The sequence below is a fragment of the Rhyacophila brunnea genome, unplaced genomic scaffold (genome assembly GCF_057557595.1).
Source record: "Rhyacophila brunnea isolate RB1 unplaced genomic scaffold, BYU_Rbru_1.0 scaffold_51, whole genome shotgun sequence".
Classification (NCBI taxonomy): domain Eukaryota; kingdom Metazoa; phylum Arthropoda; class Insecta; order Trichoptera; family Rhyacophilidae; genus Rhyacophila; species Rhyacophila brunnea.
The window spans coordinates 1,665,190-1,678,730 of record NW_028233182.1 but is presented as its reverse complement, the minus strand read 5'-3'; positions in this window follow the sequence as shown (position 1 = coordinate 1,678,730).

The window sequence follows — 13,541 nt, the reverse complement described above, 5'->3', positions numbered from 1 at the left end:
TATGAAATCTATCGTTCACAAAATTACATTTGATTTAGACTTTAAAGGCATGCTACCATACGAACAGAATTTTAAGGGGTTAGATATTATGGAAAGAAATGTACAAGTTTATTTAACACGTTTAATTTTTACACATTTCTTGTGCTCTGATTTTTAATAAAATTACCCAGATTACGAGATACGATGATTTTAGAGAGCCCATAAAATGGAAAGAAAGTCAATAAAATTTACTGATTTACTTGTAAATCCAACACCGTATGAATATAATCTTCCACCTTTTACACCACAAAAACTAGGTCAAGCTATTTTTGAACATGATGAACAAGCGAAAATAGCAATCATGTCTCCGAAGAAGAAGATAAAGATACTTCCCAAGGTAGAGAAAGACACTTCCCTTCATATTCCTTTTGAATATGTAAATTGGGAAGAAGATATATGTAAAAGCAATGACATGAATGATTTAACTAAATACTCATCGGATTTACCTTTAAAGTTTCTTTTAGACGATATATTTGCAGAGCGTTGGGAATTACGAATCGATAATCCGCCTCCACCAATAACTCTTCTTTATAACGATCCAAATTTAATATTTACAACAATTGAAAAAAAGAAGAAGAAGAGCAAAAAGTATAATTTATCCAACGATAAATATTATGCCATCAAGAAACAACGGAAATCAGAGACTCTTAATATTTTGGGAATCCAGCACAGTATAGTGGCTTTACAACTCCATGATCATTTCTATAAAACCAATTTTTCAAAGGATAATATACGAAATTGGCACAGAAGTTATATAAAAAACAATTTAGGTATTTTCGAAAAAGTAAAAGCGATAAAATTTACGAATAATTTTTCTAAAAAGATTTCTTCAATACAAAATATATCAGATTTATCACTTTCGGATGGCTCTAATTTTTGTATTGTTGAATATAGTGAAGAATTTCCTTTATTCGTAAATAACGGGGGAATGGTAAGTCTAATTTGTGAATATGAGCGCGCAGGAAAACCAAAAGAAGAAGAAAAAAAAATAGGTAGTTTGAAATTATCCGATCCCTATATTTTCAACAAAAATTTGTTGCAGGAAGATGATCCTTCGCCATTTCCAATAGGAAACGTAAAACCAGGATCTTCTTTATTTTCAATATCGAATAATATGTTTAAAACTTCTTTATACAAACAAAGAAGTGATAACTTATTCTTGGTAATACTCAATGAATCCAACCCTGAAAATTCCATCATTCGACCCATAAATTTTCTTTTGGCAAGTGGACAAATTCTACCTACCGAAGAAGTTTTTTCGCCACATTCAAAGACACTAAATGTATTTTGCAAAAATAGGCTAAAAATGTGTGCTGTTAAATTCGTAGAATCAAAAAAAGAAAAAGATAAAGACTTTTTAATCAAAATGAAAGACTTGGACGAAATGTTTCCCACTTTTTCAGAAGGTTTAAAAAGAAAATGGCTAAAAGAATTTGCTGAAAAAAGAAAAGATAATAGTTATGTATTAAATTTGAGGGGCTATATAAAAGATGAAGACCTTATAACACCAGAAAATGTGTGCCAATATGAGAGTATGCTCGTCGGTGAAAGATTAATAAAGGATATGATCCTTGAAAATGAATTAAGCCCTTGGAATTTGTCTAGAAATTTTCTTAAAGGAACTTATGAAGTTCAGGGGCGAGGAGATCCTTTAAACGGAAATGGTATAAGCTTTTTTAGAGGTATTGCTGAAAAAGACTTAGTGGAAAAAAGATGGGAACTTATGGAAAAAACAATAAAAAACAAATTCAAATTTTCTAGCCTAAAGCCAAAAGAAATCAGAGAGCTTAAATCTTTGGGGAAAAGCGGGAAAGAAACAGAAGTAAAAAAAGAAACGTATAAAAATACAGAATTCAAACAAGGAATAAAAATTGTAAGAATAACTAAAGGAAAAATCGAAGAGGAAATAATAACCGATGATGAAATTATAAAAATATACTTAAAAGAAAGAAAAAAAATCAAAAAAGAAGACAAAAAACCAACAATGAAATGCAGCAGATGTGGCGAAATCGGACATATGAAGACAAATAAATTGTGCTCATTTTACGAAGGTGCAAGAATAAACAAGAAAAATCGGGAACGTGAGTTTAGAAAGAGAAGGAATTTCATTTCTGAAACAATTAATACTTGCTTGAATTATTGTTTTTCTATTCCTTTTGGCGGAGTATTCCATAGACCTGTAAATTTAAAGAAATTTCCTAATTACGTTAATTTTGTAAAAAACCCCATTGATTTAAGTATCATGAGAATGAAAGTAAGACAACATAAATATAGGAAATTCAATGAGTTTCTCGAGGACTTGAATTTAATGTATGATAATTGCATCGCATATAATGGAAGAGACCACAGTTTTAGTTTAATTGCGGCTGACATGATTGCCCGTTCAGAAGAAACCCAGAGAGAAAACTTGGCGATGCTTATGGAAGCTGAGCATCTAGTTGTTGACGAAAATGCTACTAAGAATACCGAATAAATATTATATCCACCAATAAAAATTCTTATCGGGGTTTAATAGTATTTTATGGCCGTAAAAGCTATTCTAACTACATTTATGGGCTAGCTTTATCTTATATTATTTACTCCTTTTCACCAAAATAAACTTTAGATTGCTCTGTAGAACAGATTTTCTCATTGCATTTTTTTCGGTTTTATCATCTTTTCAAGCTATCTTTATTCATATTGTAGGTTAAAAACTTATTAATTAAAATATTTTTTCAAATCTAGTTGTTTGTGCATGTGCTTCAGTTGACCTTCCTAGCTATTTTTTTGCAACTTACAGTTTAAGGTCACGACATCCCACTTTATGACATAATAAAGATATTATTTAGATTTGTAAATCCTTATTTTTCAGGAACACATTAAAATTCTATTTTTATATATTAAATTGAATTAAAAAAAAGTTTTCGAATTTCGAACAATAATCGAGCTATAATATAAAAAAATAATTAAAATGTATATGTTTATAACATTCATATGGTATTTAAGCAATGAAAAAAGGGATCAAAGTGTGTTTTATCTAACTTCGCCCATAAATTTGTGTATATCATATTTGAGTAACAGATTAATAGAAATAATCTGTCATATCAAAATGTACCATTCTTTTCACCACAAAAAATACGATAAAAAATAGGATTCATTTTTATATAAAAAAAATTAACCGGGTTAATATGCCCAAATATTTTCGGTATTCTTGTGAATCATGAACCCCACTAATTGTTGATAAAAAAAATATCAGAAGTGCTTAAATTTGAAAAGATAAATTCATTTTAGTACAATAAAACCTCTGTAGTTATATTTTTCGATTCTACATATAATAAAACATCTAGTTAGTTTTACTTAGTTTATTTTTCTTTTTTTACTGCCATTTATTGTTCGTGTACCTAGCTCTCCGCCATTTATTATTTTTGTGCATTTTATATATAATTTCGAAATTTTAATTTTTATACCATTATAAACTAACCAATATTATCAATACATTTTTAGAGATAAAATAATTTCAAGTTACCTGCAGATACGCATATAGGTCTATTTATCACTGAGCAAAAAACAAAAAACATATAGATTATGCAAATAAGAATTTAGCAATATATTTTTATCAATTAATATTATCCTAGACCATATTTATAATATAATGATCAGTTGGATTGTTTGATAGCCTAATTAAAATGATAATTATGGTGATCCGAATATTTCATCTCTTTTTTTATCTAGAACATATTAGATCAGTTTTTCTTGCTCTATTTTATAGTGAAAGAATTTACTTTTATATGTATGCGAAAATATGAAAAACTCCTTTGTGATTAAAATACAAAAAAAAGGATATAGTAAGTAATCAATGAAGGCGATCAGACTAAAAACCGAGTAAAGACTGTACAATCACAATAAATATCATTTTTTAGTTACTAATTCACGAGCGGTATTTGCGATATCAGTGGATTTTATGGTTTCATTTTAAAACATTATAAAAGATATAAAAAAACCATAAAAAAACATCAAAAAATGTTTATGAGCATTAAACATATATCTATAGACAAAATAACAAAAAATACTACATATTTAATACTTATGTCACCATCTTATGCGACATATCAGAAGCGCACAGATAAAAAAAATTGTTTAATAATTTTTGCCCAAATAAAACCCCCTAAAAAAGAATCATTAAAAGCCCTAAATTTTTTTAAATTAAAACTTGAGTCTTATATAGACATAATATCCTATTCCAAAATAAATCTTATTTTGTATATTTTTGCACTATTTAATATTGTTAGTAGCTGAATTTTTAAAATAAACACTGATCACCTATCAACCTATAATGGTTATTATGACACATATTTTACCCTTCTAAAATAAATTTTCGAGATAGAAACTGTTTCCATTAGAATATTTTCATGTAGAAGTGTGTTTACTATAGCAGGATTTCGGATAAAAAAGCATATGAGTGAAGTTACATTAAATGATTAAAGCCGCTGTAGTATTTCTTCGTGATCTAATTTTTTTGCCGAGAACAAACGATAAAATTGTTTATTAATTCCAACCCTCATATACCTTATAGTTCCCATTAAATACTGATAGTTACCTCTATTTAGATCATTTTAAAGGCATTTAAATATATCGGTTAAATTCTTTATTTTCATATAAATTTCGCACAAACCCTTTTTATTTACAGACTCGACTTATTTTAATCCTGTTTCACGATTAGTAAAAAACCAAATATTATATTATGATGAAGCTTTGAATTTTCAACATTATTTATAAATTAATCAATTTTTTCATCGTATATGGTTTTTCTAAGGTTAACACATCTTTCATTATAAAATTTAAGAATCTCTAACATTCTTATTTATTTGCAAGATATTTTTAGATTCGCCTAAAAATATTTATATTAAAGTAAATTTGCGTAAAATTATTATAATTTAGCTTCTAAAATTTACCTGGATTTTTATGGTCTTTTTTATAACAGCCGAATTTTTTGGTATTTTAATTCTAATTCTTAGTGATTTGAAATTTAAAATAATTGTTGTCATTTTATTGTGTTGATATTTGACTAAATCAGAGGATAATAGATGTTCCGTGGCTCCGATTCTGCTGACTTTCAACGCGTTATCTATAGTATAAAGAAAATTATATAATTTATCTTGAAAACTTTGTATATTATTTGTATTTTATTTAATTAAATTCTTTTTTGATACTTTTCAGCTTTTAACGTAGCTGGCTTCATTTTTTTTTGATGTTTAGTATTTCCCTTTCATAGCGAACAATCTTCATAAAACAATAAATTCGTAAAATTATGACAGAGAATGAACCATTTTTTATGGCATTATTGAGGAAGCGTGTTTAAGGTTAGAACATAAAGAAATGGTTTTGCCAAAAAACATCATACCAGATCCCTAAAGAGGATGTGATTTATGAAATTGAGTTTAGATCAATAAAATGTATGATCAACCTTTACAGGCTCTTCACAAAAATTAAGACTTATAAAATACAGCTAGAAGTATAAAGAACGGAATTTTGACTAAAAAACCAACTCGACACCGTGCGGAGAGTAAAAGGAGCTAAAGTACAAGTCCCAATAAACACAACTTTTATAATAAATATGATAATAAACTCATTAATACGTGTATTAATGTAAGAAAAGCGTATAATCAATTAGGTATTAATTTCTAACGGCTGTAGTTATAAACTAAATCCCCAGAAATAGATTAAACAATTTATTGGCGTGTAAGAACAAGTAGAGAATATGAGTGGGATACAATTATAAATAGATACTCAATGTGTATATTAATCGAGGAATATTAGAGGCGGATATTTTATCCTTGCTCATGATTGTTCTATTTATGAACTCACTAAGCAGAGTATTAGATGACAAATTCCCTTCTGATTATATAAAAATAAAAATAAACTTGTCTTTATTTAGAACAAACCATTTACTGTTTATTAAAAATCTCAAGCTTATCTCAAAATGCCAAGAAAACCTATTTCTGGTGACAGTAGAAACGATAAGATATTTTATGTGTATAAGACTAGAAAGAAACAAAACAAAGTCTGCAACAAGAGAGACTGAGTGCAATTAGCACGCAAACCTTATTAATGGAAAATATGGTCAGAAATATTTGGCTATACTAGGAGGCAGTATATCTGCAATTCAACCGGAAACATTGGAGAAAATATGTACAAAAATAGTCACAAGAATATCAATTAGATCAAAACCAATTATATTCGAGAAACTTATTTAAATCATATAACGAGCATACAATTTCATTTATAAACTACCATATAGATCTTCTTAAATTGGAGCCGAAATATTTTGTAAAAATAGACGATCATTAATGAAAATTTCTGATAGAAGAAGAGCCCATCTCTATACGTCAATAATGAAATTTACATTTATAAAAAAAGAACAGGGAAGAAGGGCTCACTAAAATTGAATTCTTATCAGAAAAAAATGTTAGTTAAATTTAAAAAGACACTGAGCAACTATAAAGGGATATCATAGAGACGGCTGTAAGAAATAAAATATAAGATAGTTAAGATAAACTTTTCATTGATTAATTTATTTGTTATGGCCAAATATATTTCTAAATATTTTAGCATAAAGTTCGTCGAGTTTAATCAAAAATAAAGTTTATTGTGTAAAATACTAGAAAAACAATCGCATCAAAAACTTCTAAGTAGAAAAAACCAATTCATTTATTGATGTAGCCGGCACATCAAAATGGTTAAAAATTGGAAACCTGAATATAGTAGAAGAAGCATAACTCTGCTCTATGTAAGATAGAAACATCTTCTTCGGAAAAAAATTAAGGTTCCAGCATTGCTTAGAAGCCTTTAAAACAGTTGATGGTTTTGATACAGATATATAAAAATGATTGGTATGAACATATACAAAGACATAATGAAATAGTTGCATGCCCACAATATATGTTTATCAGAAATCAAAAATTAAAAAATTAAGAAAATAATAAGCTCTTGGTTCAAAAAATTATTCAAAAATAACTAGAAAGGCTAAAAGTAGATAGTGATATCAAAACAGATACAAATTTATTGCACGATTGATCAATTAATTTATGTACGATAAAAAGAAAAATCTGATTAGTATGAATGAAATAGAATTAACAAGTGTAGATAATCTAAACAATGTTAAAAATGAGAACAAGAGAAAAATCGATCTATTGGCGAATGGATTCTTACTAAAATACAAATGTAAGACGAGAATAGTACAACATGTCAAAAATAGAATGGTATTTTCACAGAATCCATAATTCTTATATATAGCAATTAAGAAAGCGAAAGAATATGCACATATAATTTTATTGAGAAAAATACTAGAATGTATAAGTATTGAGTGTATAAGATGTATTGAGGAAGGTTGTAAGTATGTTTTGCTCGAAAAAAGTATACAAAAAATCAATATTTTAAAAGAATCTTAAGTTATTTTGCGAGCAAACATTAAAAGTTTAAAAAATAGTCCATAATGAAATATATAATAGGTCTAAATACTGATGTAAATTAGGTTAGGTGATTTTAGAAAGCAAATCGATCACCCAGAAATTAAATAACGCGCTAGATTATTCTTATTTTACTGATTTTAAAAAGTTCGGGTTTCTTTTAATATGTCAGGATTAATGATTATCACTAGCTCAATTTAATTTTTGACTTTTGAAATTTGTTCAAGAAGTAATTTATATTGCTCATTAGAACAGACTTGCTTAATTCTCTTTTTGGACTTATATTCTCACTCAATATATCTTCTTTTTTAAAACTTATTATGCAAAAATTATCCACAATCCTAACAATTTTGGTACGCTTCAGGTTTGACTGGCATTCCCAGCTCCTTAATATACGTGTTATGATATTTTGTAGCTCAAATATTTCATTTTATGACGTATGGCGATATTCGTGTTCCGCATTATTCATTAAGGTTGGTTCATTTGACTCTAAATTATATTTTTTAACTTCTCGCTTTCAATATTAGACAGATTATCAATATTTGTTGGTCACATTTATATCTTTGCGAATAAGTTTTTATTCTATTTTAGGTTTTAAAAATTATAAAGACGTATTTACTTAATTTTATATTTATTTATTAACTCGTATGAATCTTCTTTTGGGGAAGTTCGCTTATGACCTTTAGAAGATTTTACTTATCTGATATACTCATGCGTGTAATCCTTCATATTACCTGTTTGATCTCACTGGATTAGACCTGGTTTACCAGGTGGTATTCGATAGGGAGCGGGTGTTAGATTCACTCTCTTTCCGTCGTTAGTGCATTATGCTATCATCACCACTCTACACTTACACATATCCTTGCCGAACGGAGCAGAATTAATTTAATGTTCAGCAAATTTTCGCCGTCTTACACCAATCTCATAATTTATTCTCGGCTTATCAATTTTTTTATGGTTTTGTTTCTAGATTCGACAGACCGCCCCCTCCTCTCGGATATTTCTCGTTTTGAGTAAATTCATATGAACTAGGGGTACTTTACGGTTTTAAACACAGGCAGCTTATTAAGGTGTTTCTAAACCAACTGCTCCCCCACACCCCTGTTGGGATAAAACAAAATATTTTGGAATAGAAATTACAAAAATCCATGGGGAAGTAGAAGATTATATGCAAGCTCACACACTTCGAAAGTCACTTAAACCCATATCATTCGACAGAAGAAGAGCAGTTGACGAAGATAGATCAGGGTAAGGTGTCAAAATATGCATTAATTGGCTTCGCAATATTCCTAATAGTCTATCTACATCTCAATAGATGGAATTCATTAGAAGAAGAAACTTTACCCATTAATAAAAAATAATCTGTTTGAATAGAAATTAAATATATAGGTTTCGAGGAATTTTTTTAAGATTATTCTTATAACATTATATTATGACAATTAAACATTTTACAGCAAGTTTTACCTCAAGATTAGATACTGATTTTAAGTTGAAGATGGATTTATTCGATTAATTTTGAATTTTGTGCAAAATGCATGCGCTAATCGAAGTAATTTAGTAAGGTGATCAACTATTTATATTTGAATAGGTGATATTACTAGATATTTATTTATGGGTTAATTTTCTTTTTATCTATTTAGAGTGGTCAGCGTGTTGGGAATATTGCACAACTCTTTAATGCATCTTTTGACACCTTCCCCTGATCTATCTTCATCAACTGCTCTTCTTCTCTAAAATGAGATGAGTTCAAGTGCCTTGCAAAGTGTGAGAGCTTGCATGTATGCTTCTACTTCGTCCGGTATTTATAACTCCTTAAGGTGGTATTACTACAATTATTTTTGAATATTCTTAACCCTGCCCGAACCAAATTTTTAAATATTATTGAACACCAGAAATAAATCGACCCCTAAATATGTTACTTTTATTTTATATCACTGCGATACTCTGTTTACTCAGACCTCTTACCGAAAACAAACCAATACGTTATGTACACAATCTTCTACCCAAGACCGTAGTCTTGATTGAAGCAGAACTCTTTTGCAGAAGAAATAAAATGGAACAGTGGGTCAAAGTTCCTGAGGGTGAAAATGGTATTCATTTGGATATCTTCACTGCACCAAAAGATAACTGGGAGAAGATAGAAGAAGAAGGAAAATTCTTCATGGAGTACAGTAGGGATACTACTAAAACCAACTATTTCTTTACATCATCAGACTCTGGCTATTATCTATACGAAATCTCAGCTACAACATCCAATAAGCTTCTTAATTATGAGTTTGCAATTAAAACAGCAATTTACGAAGGTAAACAAAAGGATCCAAGAATTATTTCACATGTTGATTTGCTCATTGTTGAACTTGGAAAACATGTTGAACAATCGAATGAGACCATGAAACAAATACGTGATGTTCAGAAATTGGATTCGATGAATGATTTCACATATAAGCATCTTATTTCATCCATTAAGAATATTGTAATATGTGCATTTATTACGAAATTGGTGGTCTTTTATTGTATGTATTATTTCTTCAACAAAAAGTTGATTGATTTCTTCCACTCAAAAAAAATAGTTGCTAAATAGTCGTCTTTATTTCTTTATTAAACAAACTCCTTTCCTTAAATAATTTTTATTTACAATTTTATATTTCGTAATAACTATGGTAATAAACTTTATTTCGTGTTTTTCATTTCAATTTGTAATATTATCATTAAATAATCATACTTTTATTATTTTCACAAATAACTATAAATAATAGTATATTATAATTATTTTGCATTCTCATAATTTTTTTAACATTTATTCGTAAGCCTATTTCCATTTATTTATTATTTCATAATAATTACGGTAAATAAACTTTATTTCGTGTTTTTCATTTCAATTTGTAATATTATCATTAAATAATCATACTTTTATTATTTTCACAAATAACTATGAATAATAGTATATTGTAATTATTTTGCATTCGCATAATTTCGTTTAATATTTATCCTTAAGTTTATTTCTATTTATTTATTTATTATTTAATAATAACTACGTTAAATAAACTTTATTTTGTGTTTTTTATTTCAATTTGCAATATTATAATTGATTATTTTGCACTCACATAATTTTGTTTAACATTATTCGTAAGTCTATTTCCATTTATTATTCATAAAAACAATTTTTTTATAGCGTATTATAGATCATTTGCATTACATTATTTTCAGATATCGTATATTTTTTAAAAATACACAAATTTATTTTTTTAACTAAATTTTTTTTTTGAAAGTAATTTATATATTATTTTAGATCGCGAAATTTCTTATAAAATAAATTTTTATAAATGCACAAATTATATTGATTAGAAGACCATATATTTTCTTTAAAATGTATATTATAAGTTTTTTTTTATTCCATATATTTTTTGTATATTGGATTTTTTACAGGATGCATAATGTTATTATGGGTAAGAAAATATAGCACTAATTTTGAATGTATTTTATTTTTTAATACAAAGATTTTTTATAGATGGATCTCTACTTATATATCTCTTATAATTTATTTTAGAACATTAAGGATTTTTTTTATGCTGTAATATTTTTTAAATGTATAAAAAGGTATTTTTTTTTTGTGGTACTAAACAATTCTTTTCAAATATATTTACATGAAAATAATTATTATAAAAATTAATTTATTAAAATCTAATTTTTACAGAATATATTATCATTATTTTAAAGTGGTCTCTTTGTTTTATAAATTATTTTCATAAATAAAATAATTGCCTTTAATGATATCGAGTGTATCTTTCATACATATTACGAATATTCTACCAATAGGTAAATGAAATGAAAACATTTTTAGTTTTTTTGTGAATCAGCTGGCATTAATGCATGAAATATAAGAGATTTATATGATTCTTGATAGGACTACGAACAAACATTTTAAACATCTGATTTAATTTTAAGAATTTAATTTAGATGCGAAATGACAAAAAGTATTTTTAAATTTATATAATATATACATATAAGACTATAAGAAAAATAAACATTTAATACGATTGTTTTATTTTTTTGCAGTGAAAAGCTAGTTAGATCCAGCATCTTTTATGAAATCCCATCCTTCTAAATTTTATTATAGACTTAAAGAAAAAAATTTATTTATTTTAGAATATACAATCTATTCGAAAAAAGCGCAAACGTTTTTTTATATAGAAAGCTTCATATGTTCGTTAATTATTATTGCGATTGCAAAGAAGCGATTTTTAACAGCAATAACTATTTTAAAAATCAAAATTTTTATTTAAGATCATATGAAAAGCATGAAAAATATATGTATTTAGTTATAATCTTGGGGCTGCATATATATATATCTTTTATTTTTATATTTATAATCAGCATAATTGATACACCTTTGTTCACGCAAAAAATTGCTAGATTTTTTCTAGAATCTTTTAAAGAATATTTTTAAAAAATAAGACTGCAATATATAATTAAAAGGTATTGTTCGTTGAAGAATAATTCTGCTAGATAACTATTTATTATTAATTTAAGCAAATTGATGTATCCTAGAATTTTTATTTAACACGGTTAGTAACAGCTTCCATTATCATGTTTTCTTGAATAAAAATATTATTTTTCGATTTATTCTTCGAGTAAAATAAATTATCGATGTAAATTCATGCTAATAATGCCCTAATTTAATGTCATCGGCAAGATAGATTTGTTTTACTAAAATAAATCTAACCAATAGATTAATATTAATTTTTTTAAACTAATAACGGATATAAAGTACCTTCGCAAATATTATGAAAGACGTAATAAATCAAATAATCACAAAAAAATGTTTTCTAAATATATTTTTAAAATTAAAAAACATTAGAAAGTAATAATTTCTAAAAAAAATACCAATTGCATGGATATACTTCGCGGACATATAAAAATACAGTGGAAATGGCAATAAAGAATTCAAAGCTTTGTCTCAAACAGTTTTCGAACTACAAATAAAGCATTTTATCTGTCGAAGCATTTGTTTAAGACATATATATATTATAAAGAAGAAAATATTCTGGATTTAAAAAATACTATGTGCTTTATTATACACCAGAAATTATAGTTATAAATTCAATAAGATATTTAGAGAAAAATTAAATTAACGATTTTCTCTACACAAAAAAAAATACATATTAGCAGCGGAAAATATATTATATGCTTTTTTTAGAAGTCTTTGCAAAAAAAAACAATTTAAAACAACCTAGAAAAAAATATATTATACCCCTTGTATAAAATAAGTAAAACAATATATAAGTTAGTTATATATGTATAAAAAGGATATAAACGTCATAATAGGCACATAATTTTTTAAAAATTTCACAACACAGATTTATAGATAAAAATGATTTTTTAAAATATAAAACAGCGGCTATGAATGTAAATATACACACACTTAAAATTTCATTTATTTTGGTGTGTATCACATCTAACTTAAAATTCGCAAAAATATTTTTCATTGTGCCATGAATTTTCAAATTAAGATTAATAGCTTTACAATTTACACAGTGTGGCGACAATATGTTTCTATACTAATGCTATATTGTTTAAATGTACCCTTATAATACTTGTTATAGCCAACTATATGCCTTTAACAAATCTATTAGTGAACTTATATCAAATATTATAGATCTCAACAAAAAAATATATCAAAAACTACATTCGAAGGGTCACCTGAGTTTTTATTAAAATGTGATATGAGAATATTCATATCTGCAAAAACTCTTTTGGTTTTATTGTTGTTAAAAAGTTACTGGTGATATAAAAATCCAAAAAATATTTTAACACCAAAAAAAGAGATGTAAATTTCTTTATTTTGACAATCACCTATATTTTAAACTATATATTCTATTATTCAAGTCGAGTTTGCTTTCAAACACAAAAATAAAAATTCATAAAGTTATCATAATGCCAAAAAAGTTAATCATAGTATCTGTGGTAAGTGTAAATAACAAAATATATGTTCAAAAATTTTAGGAAAAATTTTTCACATGTTTATGGTACCACAGAAATGTGGCAATTAAAGGAAAA